Here is a 15,035-nt window from a genome sequence, read left to right as displayed (position 1 = left end):
CCTGGACTCAGCAGCCATCTAGGGAAACCTGCCAAACCCAGACATTTCTGAAAACTAGACACCCGAGGGAGTCCATGGAGGTGTGACTTGCGTGGATCCCCAATGTTTTCTCACCTAGAATCCTCAGCAAATCTCAAAATTAGCTAAAAAATCACAATTTTCCCACATTTTTGAGTGGGATCACCACACCGGAACACATTTCCCACCACCCAACGTTCCCCTTAGTCTCCCGGTAACAATAATACCTCACTTGTGTAGGTGGGCCAAGTGCCTGTGACAAGGAAGAGACAAAAACATGTTGAAATTGAGGGGGAACCAAAGTAGGTCCAACAGGGCAGTTTGAAAAAAAACATGTTTAGGCTGACAAGTGCAGCAGAATGTTTATCGGTATAGATGAGCCAATGTTGGATTGTAAGAATTTTGTGGATTCCTACAGATTCCGTAAGGTTCCATCACAAAAATGTGGGGAAAATGTGTGATTCAATCAAAGTTGGAGGTTTGCAGGGCATTGTGAGTAAGAAAATGGTGCGGGGTGCATGTGAAGCACACCACCCTGGAATCAATAAGATGTTTAGTTTTCAGATGTGTCTAGGTCTTGTGGATTTTTCTACATGGCAGCGTTCCAAAGTTTAAAAAGTGCAGCCCTCACCATTCCAAGTGGGACAATTTTGAGAGTTACCAAGCTCTCATGGCCCAAATGTAAAACCAAAACCCAAAATAATCAAATGTCCTCTTGCTTGCCGTGGGATAAGATGTTTTAGTGTGCGGGGGAGCGCTGAAAGACTGTTACCCCCTTCAGTTGGGGTAGGGGCATAACCAGGCCCATACTGGTTGGTAGCCACCACCCCACTATTTCTTTTTTTTTTTTTTATTCCCTGGCATCTAGTAGGCTTTCTGCCCCCCCCGGGTGTGGATCAGGAGTAATTGCCCAATCTGTCCACTGGTGGGCAGAACAACTTTGGCCCCATTTATTTGGGGTGTGGGTATGGCCATACCCGCACTCTCTTATTTTGAAAAAATAAATCTTCCCTGGTCTCTGGTGAGCTTTTTGCCCCCCTTGGGGGCAGATGGGCCTTCCACAAATAGGCTGATCTGCCCCTAAGGGGGGTAGATATGGCCAACAGTAATGTGCCCCGATGGGGAGCAACCCTTGCCCAAGGGGCTGCCCCCCAAACAAAAACACACACATACACACACACCAATCCCTGGTGTCTAGAGATTTCTGCCCCTCTGGGGGCAAATCGGCCTAATTATATTAGGCCAATCTGCCTCCGGGGTGGCAGAAAAAGCCTAAAAATATTCCCCCCGGGGCTCCCCTTATGCATAAGTATGAAAAAAATGAAAAAAATTGCCTCGTGTCTAGTGGCTTCTGCTCCCGGGGGGGGGGGGCAGAAATGGCCTAAAAATATTTTGCCCCCCCCCCCCCCCATGGAGCAGCCCTTGCCCAAGGACCCGCTCCCCTTATGCGTAAGTATAAAAAAAAAAAAATCCCTGGTGTCTAGTGACTTCTGCCCCCCCTGGGGGCAGCTCTATCTAATTATATTAGGCATATTTGGCCCCCGCTGGGGAGCGACCCTTGCCTAAGGGGTCGCTCCCCATATATAAAAAAAAAATAATAATCCTTGCGTCTAGGGGTTTTCTGCCTCCCTGGGGGCAGATCGGCCTAATTATATTAGGCTGGTCTGACCCCAGGGGTGGCAGAAATGGCCTAAAAATGATTTGGCCCGCTGGGGAGCGGCCCTTGCCCAAATGCCCGCTCCCCTCTTGACAATTACCTATAAAAAAAGTTCCCTGGTGTCTAGTGGGTATTTCTGTGCCTGATCGCATTATGATCGGGCAGCAGAAATGCGCAAGGCCTTTCCTTTCCTTTCATGCCTCTGCCGGCCCCCTCCTCCCGAGCGGAATTGAAATGCTAAACATTTCTCTTCTGCATTGTGCTGGAAGCATGCTTCCAGTTTGATGGGAGGTGACCTCTGATGAGGTCAGCATGCGATCGCGTGCTGACGTCATCAGACGTCACTGGAGGGATCGGTGGGGTTTTGAGGGTGGAAGGGGAAGCAATTCCCCTTCCAACCCTGCCATGGGGGGCAGACCTCAGGGGGGGCGCTAGCCCTTCCCCCGAGGGCCGGTACCTAGACGTAATGGTAATGTCGGCGGCGCCTGCAAGGCACAGCCATGGACGTAACCATTACGTCCATGGCGGGCAAGGGGTTAAATACAAATGCCATCAGTGTAACTCTACATTCTACCTACGGTATCAGTTCAATTAAATTTTTAGATCTTACAATCTATACGTAGGGAAGTAAAATAGAAATAAAACCATTGAGAAAATCCAACATCTTCCATCAGTACTCTACTCTTCACATGGGGTCATGCACATACACTGAAAACGTTTATTCTATAAGTGAACTATTATGTTTGAGACTGAACTGCAGCACTGACATTTAATATGAACTGTATGCAGCATTTTCGAGAAAGCCAGAGGATCCTGATAAAATTCCACACCTGGCACTGTTTATAATTAAGAAAAAAAAGAGCAAATTCTTCTGCTGAAAAAAAGTACTTAAACTAAATGATGACAATATCAGATTTAGCACCCTGTTAAGTCTTGCTAATCATGAAATTCACAGCATTTCTGAGTAATTACTGCAAAACCCTGGCATCTGATGATCACATAGAAAATGATCCCTATTCATTCTTGAATCATTTGTTGTGAAGTTAAAACTGTGAAAATGATTTAAGTCCTAAAGGCACCATTACACATGAACCATCACGAAGCACTTACTGGTTCCCAGATTTACCCAAAGTGTATTTTAAAAGTTGCTAATACACCCCTGACTCATGAACGTTTCAGGATACTTCTCTCACATTTTTAGACTCAATAAATATAGGAATTGTAAAACTATATATTGTGTATATATGTACTCAGTTTGGTTGGTTCTAAAATATAAGTGGGATCCAATATATATATATATATATATATATATATATATATATATATATATGACATATATATATATATAAATATATATGATATATATATATATTATATATTTATGGAGATATGGCAAGAAAGTAATAGGGCTAATAGAAATAATGATAACAGTTTATCCTGTTGCTGCGCATTTTGGGCTAGAAAACAGCCTATGTGCTGTCAAATATATCAAACTGGAATACAACATATTGCTGATGTGGTTTAGATAGGGATAGGGAACAACTATTAAGGACACAGACTGTTAAGTTGGGTCTTAACACTGATCATGAATTTGACTCTTTATTATTACACGCTGTTATGAAATACCTAGTTACACTTGATGATATTCATTAGTACCAAACAATCCTATCTCACTAGAAATCCTCTTCCCTTATCTCAACAGTAACCGAGCTTCCTTACCAAAATTTCAATTGCCACTTTATGCTGCGATAGTTGCTGGACAAAGCCTCTGCCTTACATTTAGGAGTCATGCAATTTTATTGTTTGTACCAAACTCCTTCGGCTTTTACAAATGTTTCTTTTTAATAAAATAGACATTATTTCACACAGCTGTCTTCTGATATTGCTCCCGTCTACTCAACATTTACTGCCCGTTTTATTCTTAGTCACACATTATTCTAACACGGGAGCTCAGTATTAATTCTGTCTTACTTCAGTGTTCTCTCCCCCTCCACTTTACGTTTTCTCCACTTTTCTTGCCTATACTTGGACTTTGTCACAATTTATTATTTTTAATTCTTTTAAATAAATAAAAAATACACTAACTTATAGATAGTTCTAATTTTGATTCTATATGTCACAAATCTAGATCTTTGTTCCCCTTTGATGTTTTTCCTCTTCTCACATACCACCTAAGCATACTCATGTACTCCCGCAGTGTGCAACATTAATCAACTCTCCTAGCTATAGTTCACATCTTAGACTTTAGGGTGCATATGCACTTTGGTTGCTCCATGGGTCCATGCTTGCAAATACTCTTTTTATCTTTTAGAGAAAAATCTAATTATTAAATCACAAATTACTAACTTTGTTTGTGTATGCACTTGATTTATAAACTCAGGCTTTCTGAATCCACGTTTATTGACACCCTTTTTCTGTTCCCAAATCGTTAAGTGTCACACATGTATAAGTAATCCTCCCTTGTGTCTGGATTTATTGGATGGCCACCTTGCTACCCTGGCGACGAGGGTGGGGTGCTGTGGTGCAACAGGACAGGAGTAAGCAGAATCTGAAGGTCCAACGCCGAGGAGACAGATTTTTGGAGTGACATATCTCCCCTACGTGTTTTCATTTTTGTTTGGACTGCAAGTACAGCGACAGGAAGAGCGCTGGATTTACGCTTAAAAAAAAAAAAGTTTGAGAAGCTGTGGGTGTGTCAAGAGACATTTAATTTAGAAATGAATCAGACAATACAAGTTTAGGACTGAGAACTATCCTATTTCACAAGACCTAGTTGAAAGAGATATACTGAAGGGAGTGCGGAGGAGACGTGCGTTTTTTGTATATTTCATTTAAATCTTCATATTATTTCAATGTCTCATCAATTCAAACATAAATGTCTTATTGTGCTCGTGAACACACTTGTGCGCTTCACATGCGGTTTCCCCAAGCGTGTGAGACCCTCCACGAGCGCCCTTTGCGAGCACTCAATCTTGTGGAGCAGCCTACCCTCTCATGCTTGTCATGAGAGGAAAAACGTGCAGGCCAGGCGGAAGGGAGATACACTAGCGTGCCGCCCCATGCATCTTCTTCATGAAGGGATCAAGGGAGAAGTGGAGCGCGCTGGTGTGTACAGGACAGGCGGAAGAGACATCAACCAGCGTGCCACGCCATGCGTCTTCTGTCATAGAGGAATCAGAAGTCGGAGTGTTGGCACATCGGAGGTGAGCACTTTAGAGTGGTGCAGGTGTGCTTCAGTCGTCGTTTGCCGCAAAGAGAGTGGCTATCCTTAAAAGGAATTGGTCTACACACCAGCTTTACGTGAACGATTGTACATCACAGGGTAGGTCTTGCTCTGTTCACTAATCAAAGGAGTTTAGCACAGCGCTAGTGTTTCCTCCCTGGTGTTGATGCTGGAAAACTGTGTTTGACTTTGTATAATCCGCAGGGGTCTTAATGCTGGATTTCGAAGGTCTGTCTCTCCATACTTAGGGAGATTGTGAGCAGAATTGCTGCTAGCCATTATACAAATACTACTGGGGTGACATTTCTGGAACATTTCAGAACATCTGTCATAAGGGAGTGTAGTCCAGCCTTTTAGTTAACAGCAGCATTTTTCTTGCTTAAAGATATTCATGGAAATGTATCTACATTCTCCTTGCATATGACATTGATGATAATTTGATAAGTCATTTACATTCCACTAACAAATTATTTTAGTGCCGTTTTATATCCCTGGTGATAATGCAAAATGTTAGTGCCCCACATTTTCTCTTGGCTATGCCCGGGGATCCACCAATTAAATGGCAGAAATGGAAGAAAGTGTTTGATAGATATGCTAAAGTGTGTGGAGCATCCCTGCGTGTGGAAAGAAAAACTGCTCTCATGCTGCATTGCTTATATTCTGAGGGACATGAAGTTTTCGATCATTTGCCTGAAGTTAAAGATGAAAATTCCAACATGTATAGAAAATTAGATAGGCATTAACTACCCATATTACTATACTGGAGAGGTACCATTTTGGGAGACGGAACCAGAAAGAAGGTGAGAGTATTGAAAACTATGAGACGGTTCTAAGTAAGTTGGCATCCTCCTGCAAGTTTGGTTGCTTGCTGGAAGAACGGATCAGAGACCAGTGCATGCTAGGATGTAACATAGAAACGATAAGAGAAGAGCTTGTGAAAAAGATGAACCGTCCCTAGCTGTAGTATTAGTGAAAGCTAAAAAGATCAAACACGCACTCAAATGTGTTGATGTTATTAAGAAAGAAGAGTCTAGGGAGGAGAGAGTGCATGCAGTTAAGAATAGTATGAAAAAACATAAGACTCTAGCAGGAAGTAATTAGAAAAAAGAAAGGTAAAGTAAATTCCAAGGAAAGAGTTCCCATTATTGGAAACAGGGACATATGGCGAGTGATAAAGGTTGTCCAGCCATAAAAGCGATATGTAGTCATTGCAAGAAAAAAAGGGCACTTTGCCAATGTATGTAGAGCGAAAACCATTAAGGGTAAGATATATGAAGTCGAGAAGAACTGGATTATAGAGGTGATAGTGATGGTGATTTTGAGTGTGGACAAATTATTCTTCAAGTTGAAGGGGAAAAGAGAGTGAGCCCTGTGGATGAAGTAATGGTTGATGGAGAAAGAACAAAGGTTCCTTTTGATTCGGGTGCGAAAATCACTATAGTTTTAGAAGAATTTATTCCAAGATACTTGAGGGTAAAGTAACGTTGTTCAAACCCGATATCAGACAATATGCTTATGGCAGTTACTCCATTAAATTCCAAAGGTATTTTTGGGGCTTCCTGGAATATAGGCATAACTATACCAATGCAAAGGTCCATGTATCAAAGAAGGGCAACAGTATTTTAAGTCAGTTGCACAAAAATTATCAAATGGTGATTCTTGAGCTCAACAATGACCCACCAATAAGGATGAGCGACAAAATTAGTGTAGAGGTTGTGGACGATGGGATGGCAGATGTGTTACTCAGGGTGACAGAAGACGATTTTGTGAAAGGTTTAAAGTCAGATTTTCCATGGTATCTGATACAATCTTGGATGTCTCCGAAACTATACCATCCCATACGGCTGGTGGGAGGGGCTACGCCTGTGTGTGGGAAAGTCGATAATGTCCCAGTGGCAGTCCTTGAAGAAATGAGATTGGAATTGGAAAAACTCAAAAGGGAAGGTATAATCGAGGAGGTGGAAGGGACAGAGTGGCTTGCTCTGGTAGTTGCAGCCAGAAAATCCAATGGGAGTCTGAATCTGTGTGTTGATCTAATGTAATTAAATAAGGACGAGGTGGTGGATCAATACGCATTACCCAATATCTCTGACATATTAAGATTACTTGAATGGGCTAAGGTGATCTCCACAATTGATTAACCATCGATGTATCGCCAAATTAGTCTTGATGAAGCGTCCAAAGACCTTAAAACCTTTGTCACTCCCTTTGGGACATTTAGGTATGCCTGACAGCCGTTTGACCTGATATCTGCAGCCGTAGTGTTTCAAAGAGCATTGGAGAGGGTCTTAAAGGGTCTTAAGGACATAAGAATATATCAGGATGATGTTCTGGTGTTCAGGAAGGACAATATAGAACATGATCAGAGACTAAAACAGGTTTTAAAAAGTCTGGGTGAACATGGCTTGATCACAAGAAGTAACTCAATAGAGTATTTTGGTCACACCATCACCGGAGAAGGCATCATGCAAAAAAAGGATCTTGTTGATGCCATAAAAAATATAAAGTCCCCAACTAACAGGGATGAGTTGATGAGATTTATTGGTATAGGTAAGTGCTACAGCATATTTAAAAGGATTTACAGATATGTTTGTATGTATGAGGAAGTTGCTTCACAAAGGAGTGGAATTTCTGTGGAGTGATTAATGTGAAAGGGCGTTTAGACAAATAAAAGAAAAATTTAATGGAGTCCTAAGTTAAAAAATGTTGACTCCAACTACAAATCTATACTGATTATTGATGCTAGTGTGAAAGGTTAAGGCGCTGTATTACAACAAGCTGGAAGTAATTCAGAATGAGTAGTATTATTTTTATCAAGGGCCCTAAGGGGGGGTGAATTAAATTACTCAGGAATTGAGAGAGAAGCCCTTGCATTATTATAGGCCGTTGAGAAATTGAAGAACTTACTATGGGAAAGTGAATTTGAAGTACAAACAGACCATAAGACCCTCTGTGAGAATTTCATGAAAAAAGGTATTGATGCTATATGAAGCAGAATCACAAAAATGGTGGTGGATCTACAAGATTACAAATCTGAAGTAAAATATATCACTGAAGCATAGCATAGAGTGGCCGACACTTTATCTAGGTTGGTACGGGTGAATGAACAAGACTCAATAGAGATGGTAAATGAGGAGGATCAAGATGAGGAAATGGTGTGTGTCATTGAGGACAGTGCCATAACAGAAGCCAGATGGCAAAAAGAATCTGGGTCTGACAAGACCATGTCAGAAAGTTTGATTTTAATAAAAAAATGGATGGAATGGCAAGAACAGAGGGAGCATAGAAACTGGGAAGTTTTGGCATGTTAGAGATGAATTATCTAAGAAGGACGGGTTGCCTTCAATTGCCATGGCCACAGACAATAAGGTGGATTGGAAAAAGGAAGTAATCAAAAGAGTAGAAGCTCAGAGAGTTTCACATCACTCTACCACTGGTAAGACACCATTTGAATTATTTAAATGCAGACAACCCAGTACTTTAGTGTCATCATCATCATCGAAGAATACTTTATTCGATTGAGTTCAACAATCATAAAAGCAAATGATACATTTTAATAACATCAATCGATATTCAAAAAGGATAAAAGAACACAGGATGGATCAGGCCATACCTAAATTAAAAACCATACAACAGGTTACATATCGTTACGTTGCGAAAATTAAATATATGTTCACGTAAGAAGGATTATAAAATCGCTAGAACAATATGTTTCATACAAAGGTTGTTATCTTTGATAAAATACATAAAAGTTAAAAAACCACACTGAATTGTCTAATAATGTGGTCTAACCTTAATCACTGCACATAAAATTAAAGCTAATCCATTACAAATCGTAATTGATGGTAAAGACAGGAGGTAACTGAAGGCAGGGTGACATTGTTTAAAATGCATTTGTTTTAAATATGGGATCACGTACACTTTCCTTAGGTCTGAATAAAATTTACAAAAAAAGAGAATATGCATTGTACTTTGATCAGATACTAAATCACAAGGACATTTTCCCAGGGCTAAAGTCCAGTCGTTCATATGAGGAAAGCTAACGAGACGATGGAAAGTCTCTAATCTTAAACACGTAAGGACAAACCGATGCCTTGGATTCAATAAGTTTCTCAAGTATGGTTCCATGCCATCCGTTTGTTGCAATATAAAATTCCTTCTTACGCTAGATTTCTTTACCTCAGTGGCCCATCTTAAGTCGGCCAAATGAGTAAGACAGATCTTTCTCAATTCTTTCCTAGAGATTGTTTCTATATTTGCCAGAGTAGAGTAAAACTCAGGATGGCCCAACTCGATAAACAAATTCTTTATATAGTTTAACCATGGTATATTCGACAAATAAGTTAATGCCAATGCATCTTCTATAATAGCCCTGTTCAGCGTAGCAGAATCAGATGTCCATACCTTGTGCCATAGTAGAATTGGTTGAATACAAATTAGATCTAAAAGGTATGTTACCCCCATTTCTAAATGGCATGCCAGTGTTGAGGTAGATTTTGGAACACTTAAAATGGACTTTAGGAAATCATTTTCGACTATCTGTAAGATGTTACAATTCCTATATCCCCATAGTCCAGCCCCGTATAGTGCAGCAGAAACACATTTTACATTGTACAATGTCATCATGTCCTCAGGAGTCGCTCTGACAACCTTTTTAGAAAAGTTTTTTATAGCCATAATAGTTTTTGTGAACAATAATTTCCTTGATTTGATGGCTTCTGACCATATCCCTTCATTATCAAACATAATGCCTAAGTATGAATAAGTTCCTGTGTCATCTAATTTCGTGCCTTTTAACATGATCTGAGGTTTCTTTCTGGAGTTTCTGGCACATGTCATTGAGAAGGTTTTTGAATGGTTGATTCTGAGACCTAAGGCTTCCATATGCTTATCAAAGGTTGTTAGTAGCCGCTGCAAGGCTACCGGACTACGTGCCATCAAAACGGCGTCATCCGCATACAGGAGTGCTGGGATCTTTCGAGAACCAACTTGTAGGAGATCACTGCAGGCGTCGGATAACACCCCCTCTAATTTGTTGATATATAAAGCAAACAATAAAGGAGCTAATACACAACCTTGGCGAATCCCCCGCTCAATAGGAAAAGCTGAGGTACATTCTCCCTGAAGGCCATAGCACACCTTAGCTTTAGCTCCAGCATATAGCTCCCTAATGAAATAAATTATGGTTGTATCTACCCCCATGTCCAGTAAAATAGACCATAATTTGCTGTGAACCACGCAATCGAATGCTGAAGTCAGGTCGACGAACACCAGGTATAAGGCTCCTGCCTTGGCCCTCGTATATTTGCCAAGTATGATATCTAAGTTCAAAGCCTGCTCCATAGTCCCTATCCCGGCCCTAAAGCCATATTGCAAATCGGAAAGGATGCAATTTTCCTCCGTCCAGTCTCGTAGCCTATTTAGAACAATCCGTCCCGCAATCTTTGCGAAAGTGTCAAGGAGGGAGATTGGGCGGTAACACGCAGGATTTTGACGGTCTCCCTTCTTAAAGATTGGGACAATAATGGACTCAGCCCAGGTCGGGATAAAGGTTTTGGCACAGCAGCACATAGAACCTGGGTTAATAGTGGGCCCCATAATAAGACGTTGGACTTGTAAATATCAATTGGGACTCCATCTGGGCCTGGTGCTTTCCTGCTTTAACTAGCATTAATTGCGTCAGTAACCTCTTTTAGGCTAAATGGTGGGGTGATAGGTTGAAAATCTAGTCTCAAAGGATTTGGTTCCAGGGCCAAATTTTTTGCGGAGTATATGCTAGAAAAAAAAGTGACCCAGTCCTCTTCCATGATGGCTATTTCAATTGTTGGTATCGTTCCATCACATAGGAAAGGAGAGTTAACAATTTTCCAGAATTTGGCATTGTCATTCTGGAGACTTGCTTCATGAACAGAATGCCAGGCCTCGTTTTTTACGTTCTGTTTCCTTGATTGTATAGCCTTTTTATACTCTTTCCTCCGAAGACTAATACCATGTTTGTCAGGGTTTTGTCTTTGTAAGTATTGTTTTAAATTCTTGTGGGCTTGTGTACATTCACTATCAAACCATCCTTTATCTGCATGTGACCTAGGTTTACCAGTACTGACTGTAAGGGACTGCTTAATTCCAATGGTAATTGCAATAAAATCTTTAATACAAGCCTGCGGGCTGATGTTATCTAAAAGACAGGTTTCGAACTCATTGGAAAATGTACTCATTAGTTGATCCATAAAACGCACGGGTTCAATCTGTGACCACTGAATAGTATTACCATTTCTTGCTCCCAATTCAATATTCTCTACCTTCTCTGTCGGTTCCTTGTGTTTAGTTATGGCTTGAGGGAATCCAAGACTTAGACTTTGAGGGTAATGGTCATTAAACATGAGATCTTGAATTTTATACTCCAATACATAAGAAATAAAGTTATTAGATAATAATATAAAGTCAATTATTGTGTTAGCCTCTCTGCCATTAAATGTGGGTTTTAACTGTGATTTACTATGATTTAAACTATTACACAAGAGGAGATCAAAATTAAACAGTGCTTCATTCAACAGGTTGCCGTAATAATTATGTGTAAAATGGAATAGATCATCATCTCCACCTGTGCCAAGGAGACATGATTTCTCAGCAATTTGAGGGCACAGATGTGTGTTAAAGTCACCCCCCCACACAATAAAAGTCTCTTTGTGCGATAAATTACATACTCGATCCAGGTCTTCCTGCAGCAACTTGAGAACAGATAAAAATCTTTGTTGAGGAGCATTATTATAAAAATTAATAATCGCCAATTGTGCAATATTTTTTAGTTCACATGTGATCAATTGATAAAACGTATTGGAGATTAAGGTAACGTCCTTAGTTAGATTAAATTTGTTGGAAATAAAAGTACACAGACCGCCTTTTTCCCTACCCCGTGGGCAAGGAACAGCGGGGGTATGAAGTGTCCTAAAGCCATTTATGTGGATAGGGTCCACAGACCAAGTCTCTTGTAAGCTTACCCACGAAAATGATCGGATGTATTCTAACCAAACCTCGTTCTTGATTTTGGAACGCAGACCTGCCACGTTCCAAAATAAAAGAGAAAAAACCTCTCCCCGACTATTTGTGCCTTGCCTCACAGGAGGCTGTTTTGTTGCTTTATCTTTTAATTGGGCAGGCGGAACGCTTATTGGCACTACATCATCGGCACTTTGTCTTGGTGAAGGTTCCATATCCATCCATTCGTCTCCAATGCTCTCCACCAGACCATCGCCACCCTTCGGTAAATCAGGGACTGAGGTTAACATAGTAGTCATAGACCCACCCACTTCCTGATCAAATGGCATTCAATCAACTCCTTCCGAGGAGAGAGCGTGAAATCTATTCTTGGTAGAAATCGGGTGGTAACTCTCGGACCTGCTTATTTGTTTCTCAGGATTGGGACCAGAACGATCATGGCCGGGATTATAGATATAAAAAAAAAACAGAGGTAGCAGTACGATGCCTTGGTCCGTGATCTGCCGTGAGCTTAAATGTCTCAAGATATTTTCGACCAATTTCTGGGTTTTAAACAAGAGTACCACACAGTCACCTCTAGATGTTTTTTGGTTCTTGCCCACCCATTCTACCCTTCTAACCATCTTAATATCCTCAAAGAGTACTTCTGTCATACCAGAATTCATACGAGTTCCAATCCAATTCAAAGATTTGTTCCTCAACGCTGTCCATGATTCCCTGTGGTCCCCGGGAAGGGTAGGGACGTTTGCGAGGACTACCACATAGGGAATTGCCGCAGGAGGGAGAACTAAAATATCTCTTGATGTTGACGAGGAATCCTGAAGAAATTTCAGACAATTCGATGTTTCCCCTCTAATTGTCTTTACTTTTTGGTATTCGGGGCTTCCGGTACTAGCTAGTGGAATGCGAGGATCTACATATCTTTGGGTAGTCTGAGGCATACGTAATGGCTGTTGGTACTCTATTAAAGGGTTGCCGTTTGGATCTGAATCATTGATATATTGAGTAGTAGCAGGTGATAAGCTTGATAACTGTGCCTTCATTAAGTTAAACATTGTCTCCACTCTTTCCTCCAGTTGTGTTAAACGATTTGTCATTTTGTCAAAGAGTGACCTAACTAGATGTTCCAAAGCATTAGAGGACTCTGGGGGATTGATTTTCGCTTTCGCTATGGGTTGTTTTTTCCTCTGGCCAGGTTTGTTATTCTCATGGACGGTTTGTACATATTGCGTAGATTCTTTGAGAAGAGCTCCAGGCTTGGCACATCTAGTCTTATCAGGTGGCTCTTGACTATAAGCTTTCTCCTTTCTGGCTAATTTAGGTTTCCTTGAACGTTTAGGAGAGGGTGAGTGCTCATCATCATCTGAAATAAAGTCAATTGTATCTTGGACGCAACCATTTATGCCTCTAATTTGGGTGCCAGTTGCCGAAGGATTAGTCGGTGTTGGAGAGGTTCTTGCTGGCGGTGGGAGGTGAGGAGGACCCAACGGGCCCTTCTGAATTAAAATCTTTTCCTCAACGTTAGTAATCTGTTTGTCAATTGCCCCCATGGCTCCTGAGATGAATTTTAGTATTGATGAATGATCTTTCTGAAAGGTGGCGTCTTTTGTGCTAGGTTGCTTCCTTTTACCCATTCTTACTAATTGTTTAGTCCTAAAAATCAGTTCAATAATAATGCTCTAAGAACACTCCTTACCGATAAAAAAAAATGACGAACTAGGATGAGCAATCTCTATATATCTGTGACAGTACAGATTAAAAATAGTGAGTAAAAAAATGATTTATCACAATACTAAAAACTATATAGCAGGGTCATCAAAAGGTGAGTGATTAAAACCCTGCTACAAAAATCAAGTCAAATAAAAATAATAAAGAAATACCTGTCTAAGAGGCTTATTAGTCCAATCCAGTGTTCACAAGAAAGATGTCAGTGGGGTGGCCCAGCCCAGCCTCTGCCAGGCGCTGACGGGCGAAGGACGGGCCCGCCCTTGGCCCGGGCTTTGCCCAGGCGCTGCCCGCAAGGCGGGAGCGCTCCTCCAGACTTAAAGGGCTTTCCCTTGGCCCGGCAGCAGCTGAAGCAATTAGCGTGACCCGCGAAGCGGGCGCTACAAAGTATTTGAAAGGGGGCTCCTCCCTGCCCCTGGCGTCAGCTTCAGCGCGTCCCGCGAGGCGGGAGCGCTCCTCCAGATTTAAAGGGCCTTCCCTTGGCCTGCAGCAGCTGAAGCAATTAGCGCGACCCGCGAAGCGGGCGCTACAAAGTATTTGAAAGGGGGCACTTCCCTGCCCCTGGCGTCAGCTTCAGCGTGTCACGTGTCAGGTCGGGCAAGATAAATTCAGATGATGGTTGGGAAATCAAGGAAGCAAAAACAACTCAAGCATGCAAAGAAAGTTTTGACATTAGAAAATCAGTTAAAGAAAAAATAGTCAATGTGGGTGATTTGGTACTCATTAAGAAACCTGTGAAGAACAGAGGTATGTCAGGACCTTTCAGGATTGCTAAGCTTTTCACCAATGCGGTCAAGACAGAAGATTCTAGGATATGGAATCTTAACTGGGTTGTGGTAGTAAACAAAAATCTAATTGGACATGAACCTTAAAGATAAGAGCAATACACCTATTTTTATCAGAACATCTACAAGAGAAAATGTCATTCCAAAACACTTAAAGGATTATGTTACATAGATATGATAGTACCAGTGTCATTTCAATTTTGTACCTGTACATATGTTTTCTATTCTCTATTTTAGGAACGAAGTAGTTTTAATTTTTTTTTGTCATTATTGAAGGGAAGGGGGTGTGTAGTATTCTATGTTATCCTATGTGTTAGAGCATTAGAGCAGCTAATACTATTGTGTTCCTCATGGAATGTGATGAAGTCATATGGAATGAAGAGGGGAGAAAGAGAAGAACAACTAGGAGTACAGGCAGTTGAGTGGAGTGGATGGGACCTTCTTTACTGAATAAACCTACTCCAACTATCTTCCCTTGTGTCTGGATTTATTTGATGACCACCTTGTTACACTCTTCTTACCATATATCTGTTATAATTAAGATCAAAGCTCTTCCAGCTCTCTTTTAATCAGACAGATAATTGGTTTCAATACAGTACCTGATGATATCAGGCTCTTTAGCCCAGTCTAT

Source organism: Pleurodeles waltl, chromosome 7 (genome assembly GCF_031143425.1).
Source record: "Pleurodeles waltl isolate 20211129_DDA chromosome 7, aPleWal1.hap1.20221129, whole genome shotgun sequence".
NCBI lineage: Eukaryota > Metazoa > Chordata > Amphibia > Caudata > Salamandridae > Pleurodeles > Pleurodeles waltl.
This window is presented reverse-complemented; position numbering follows the sequence as displayed.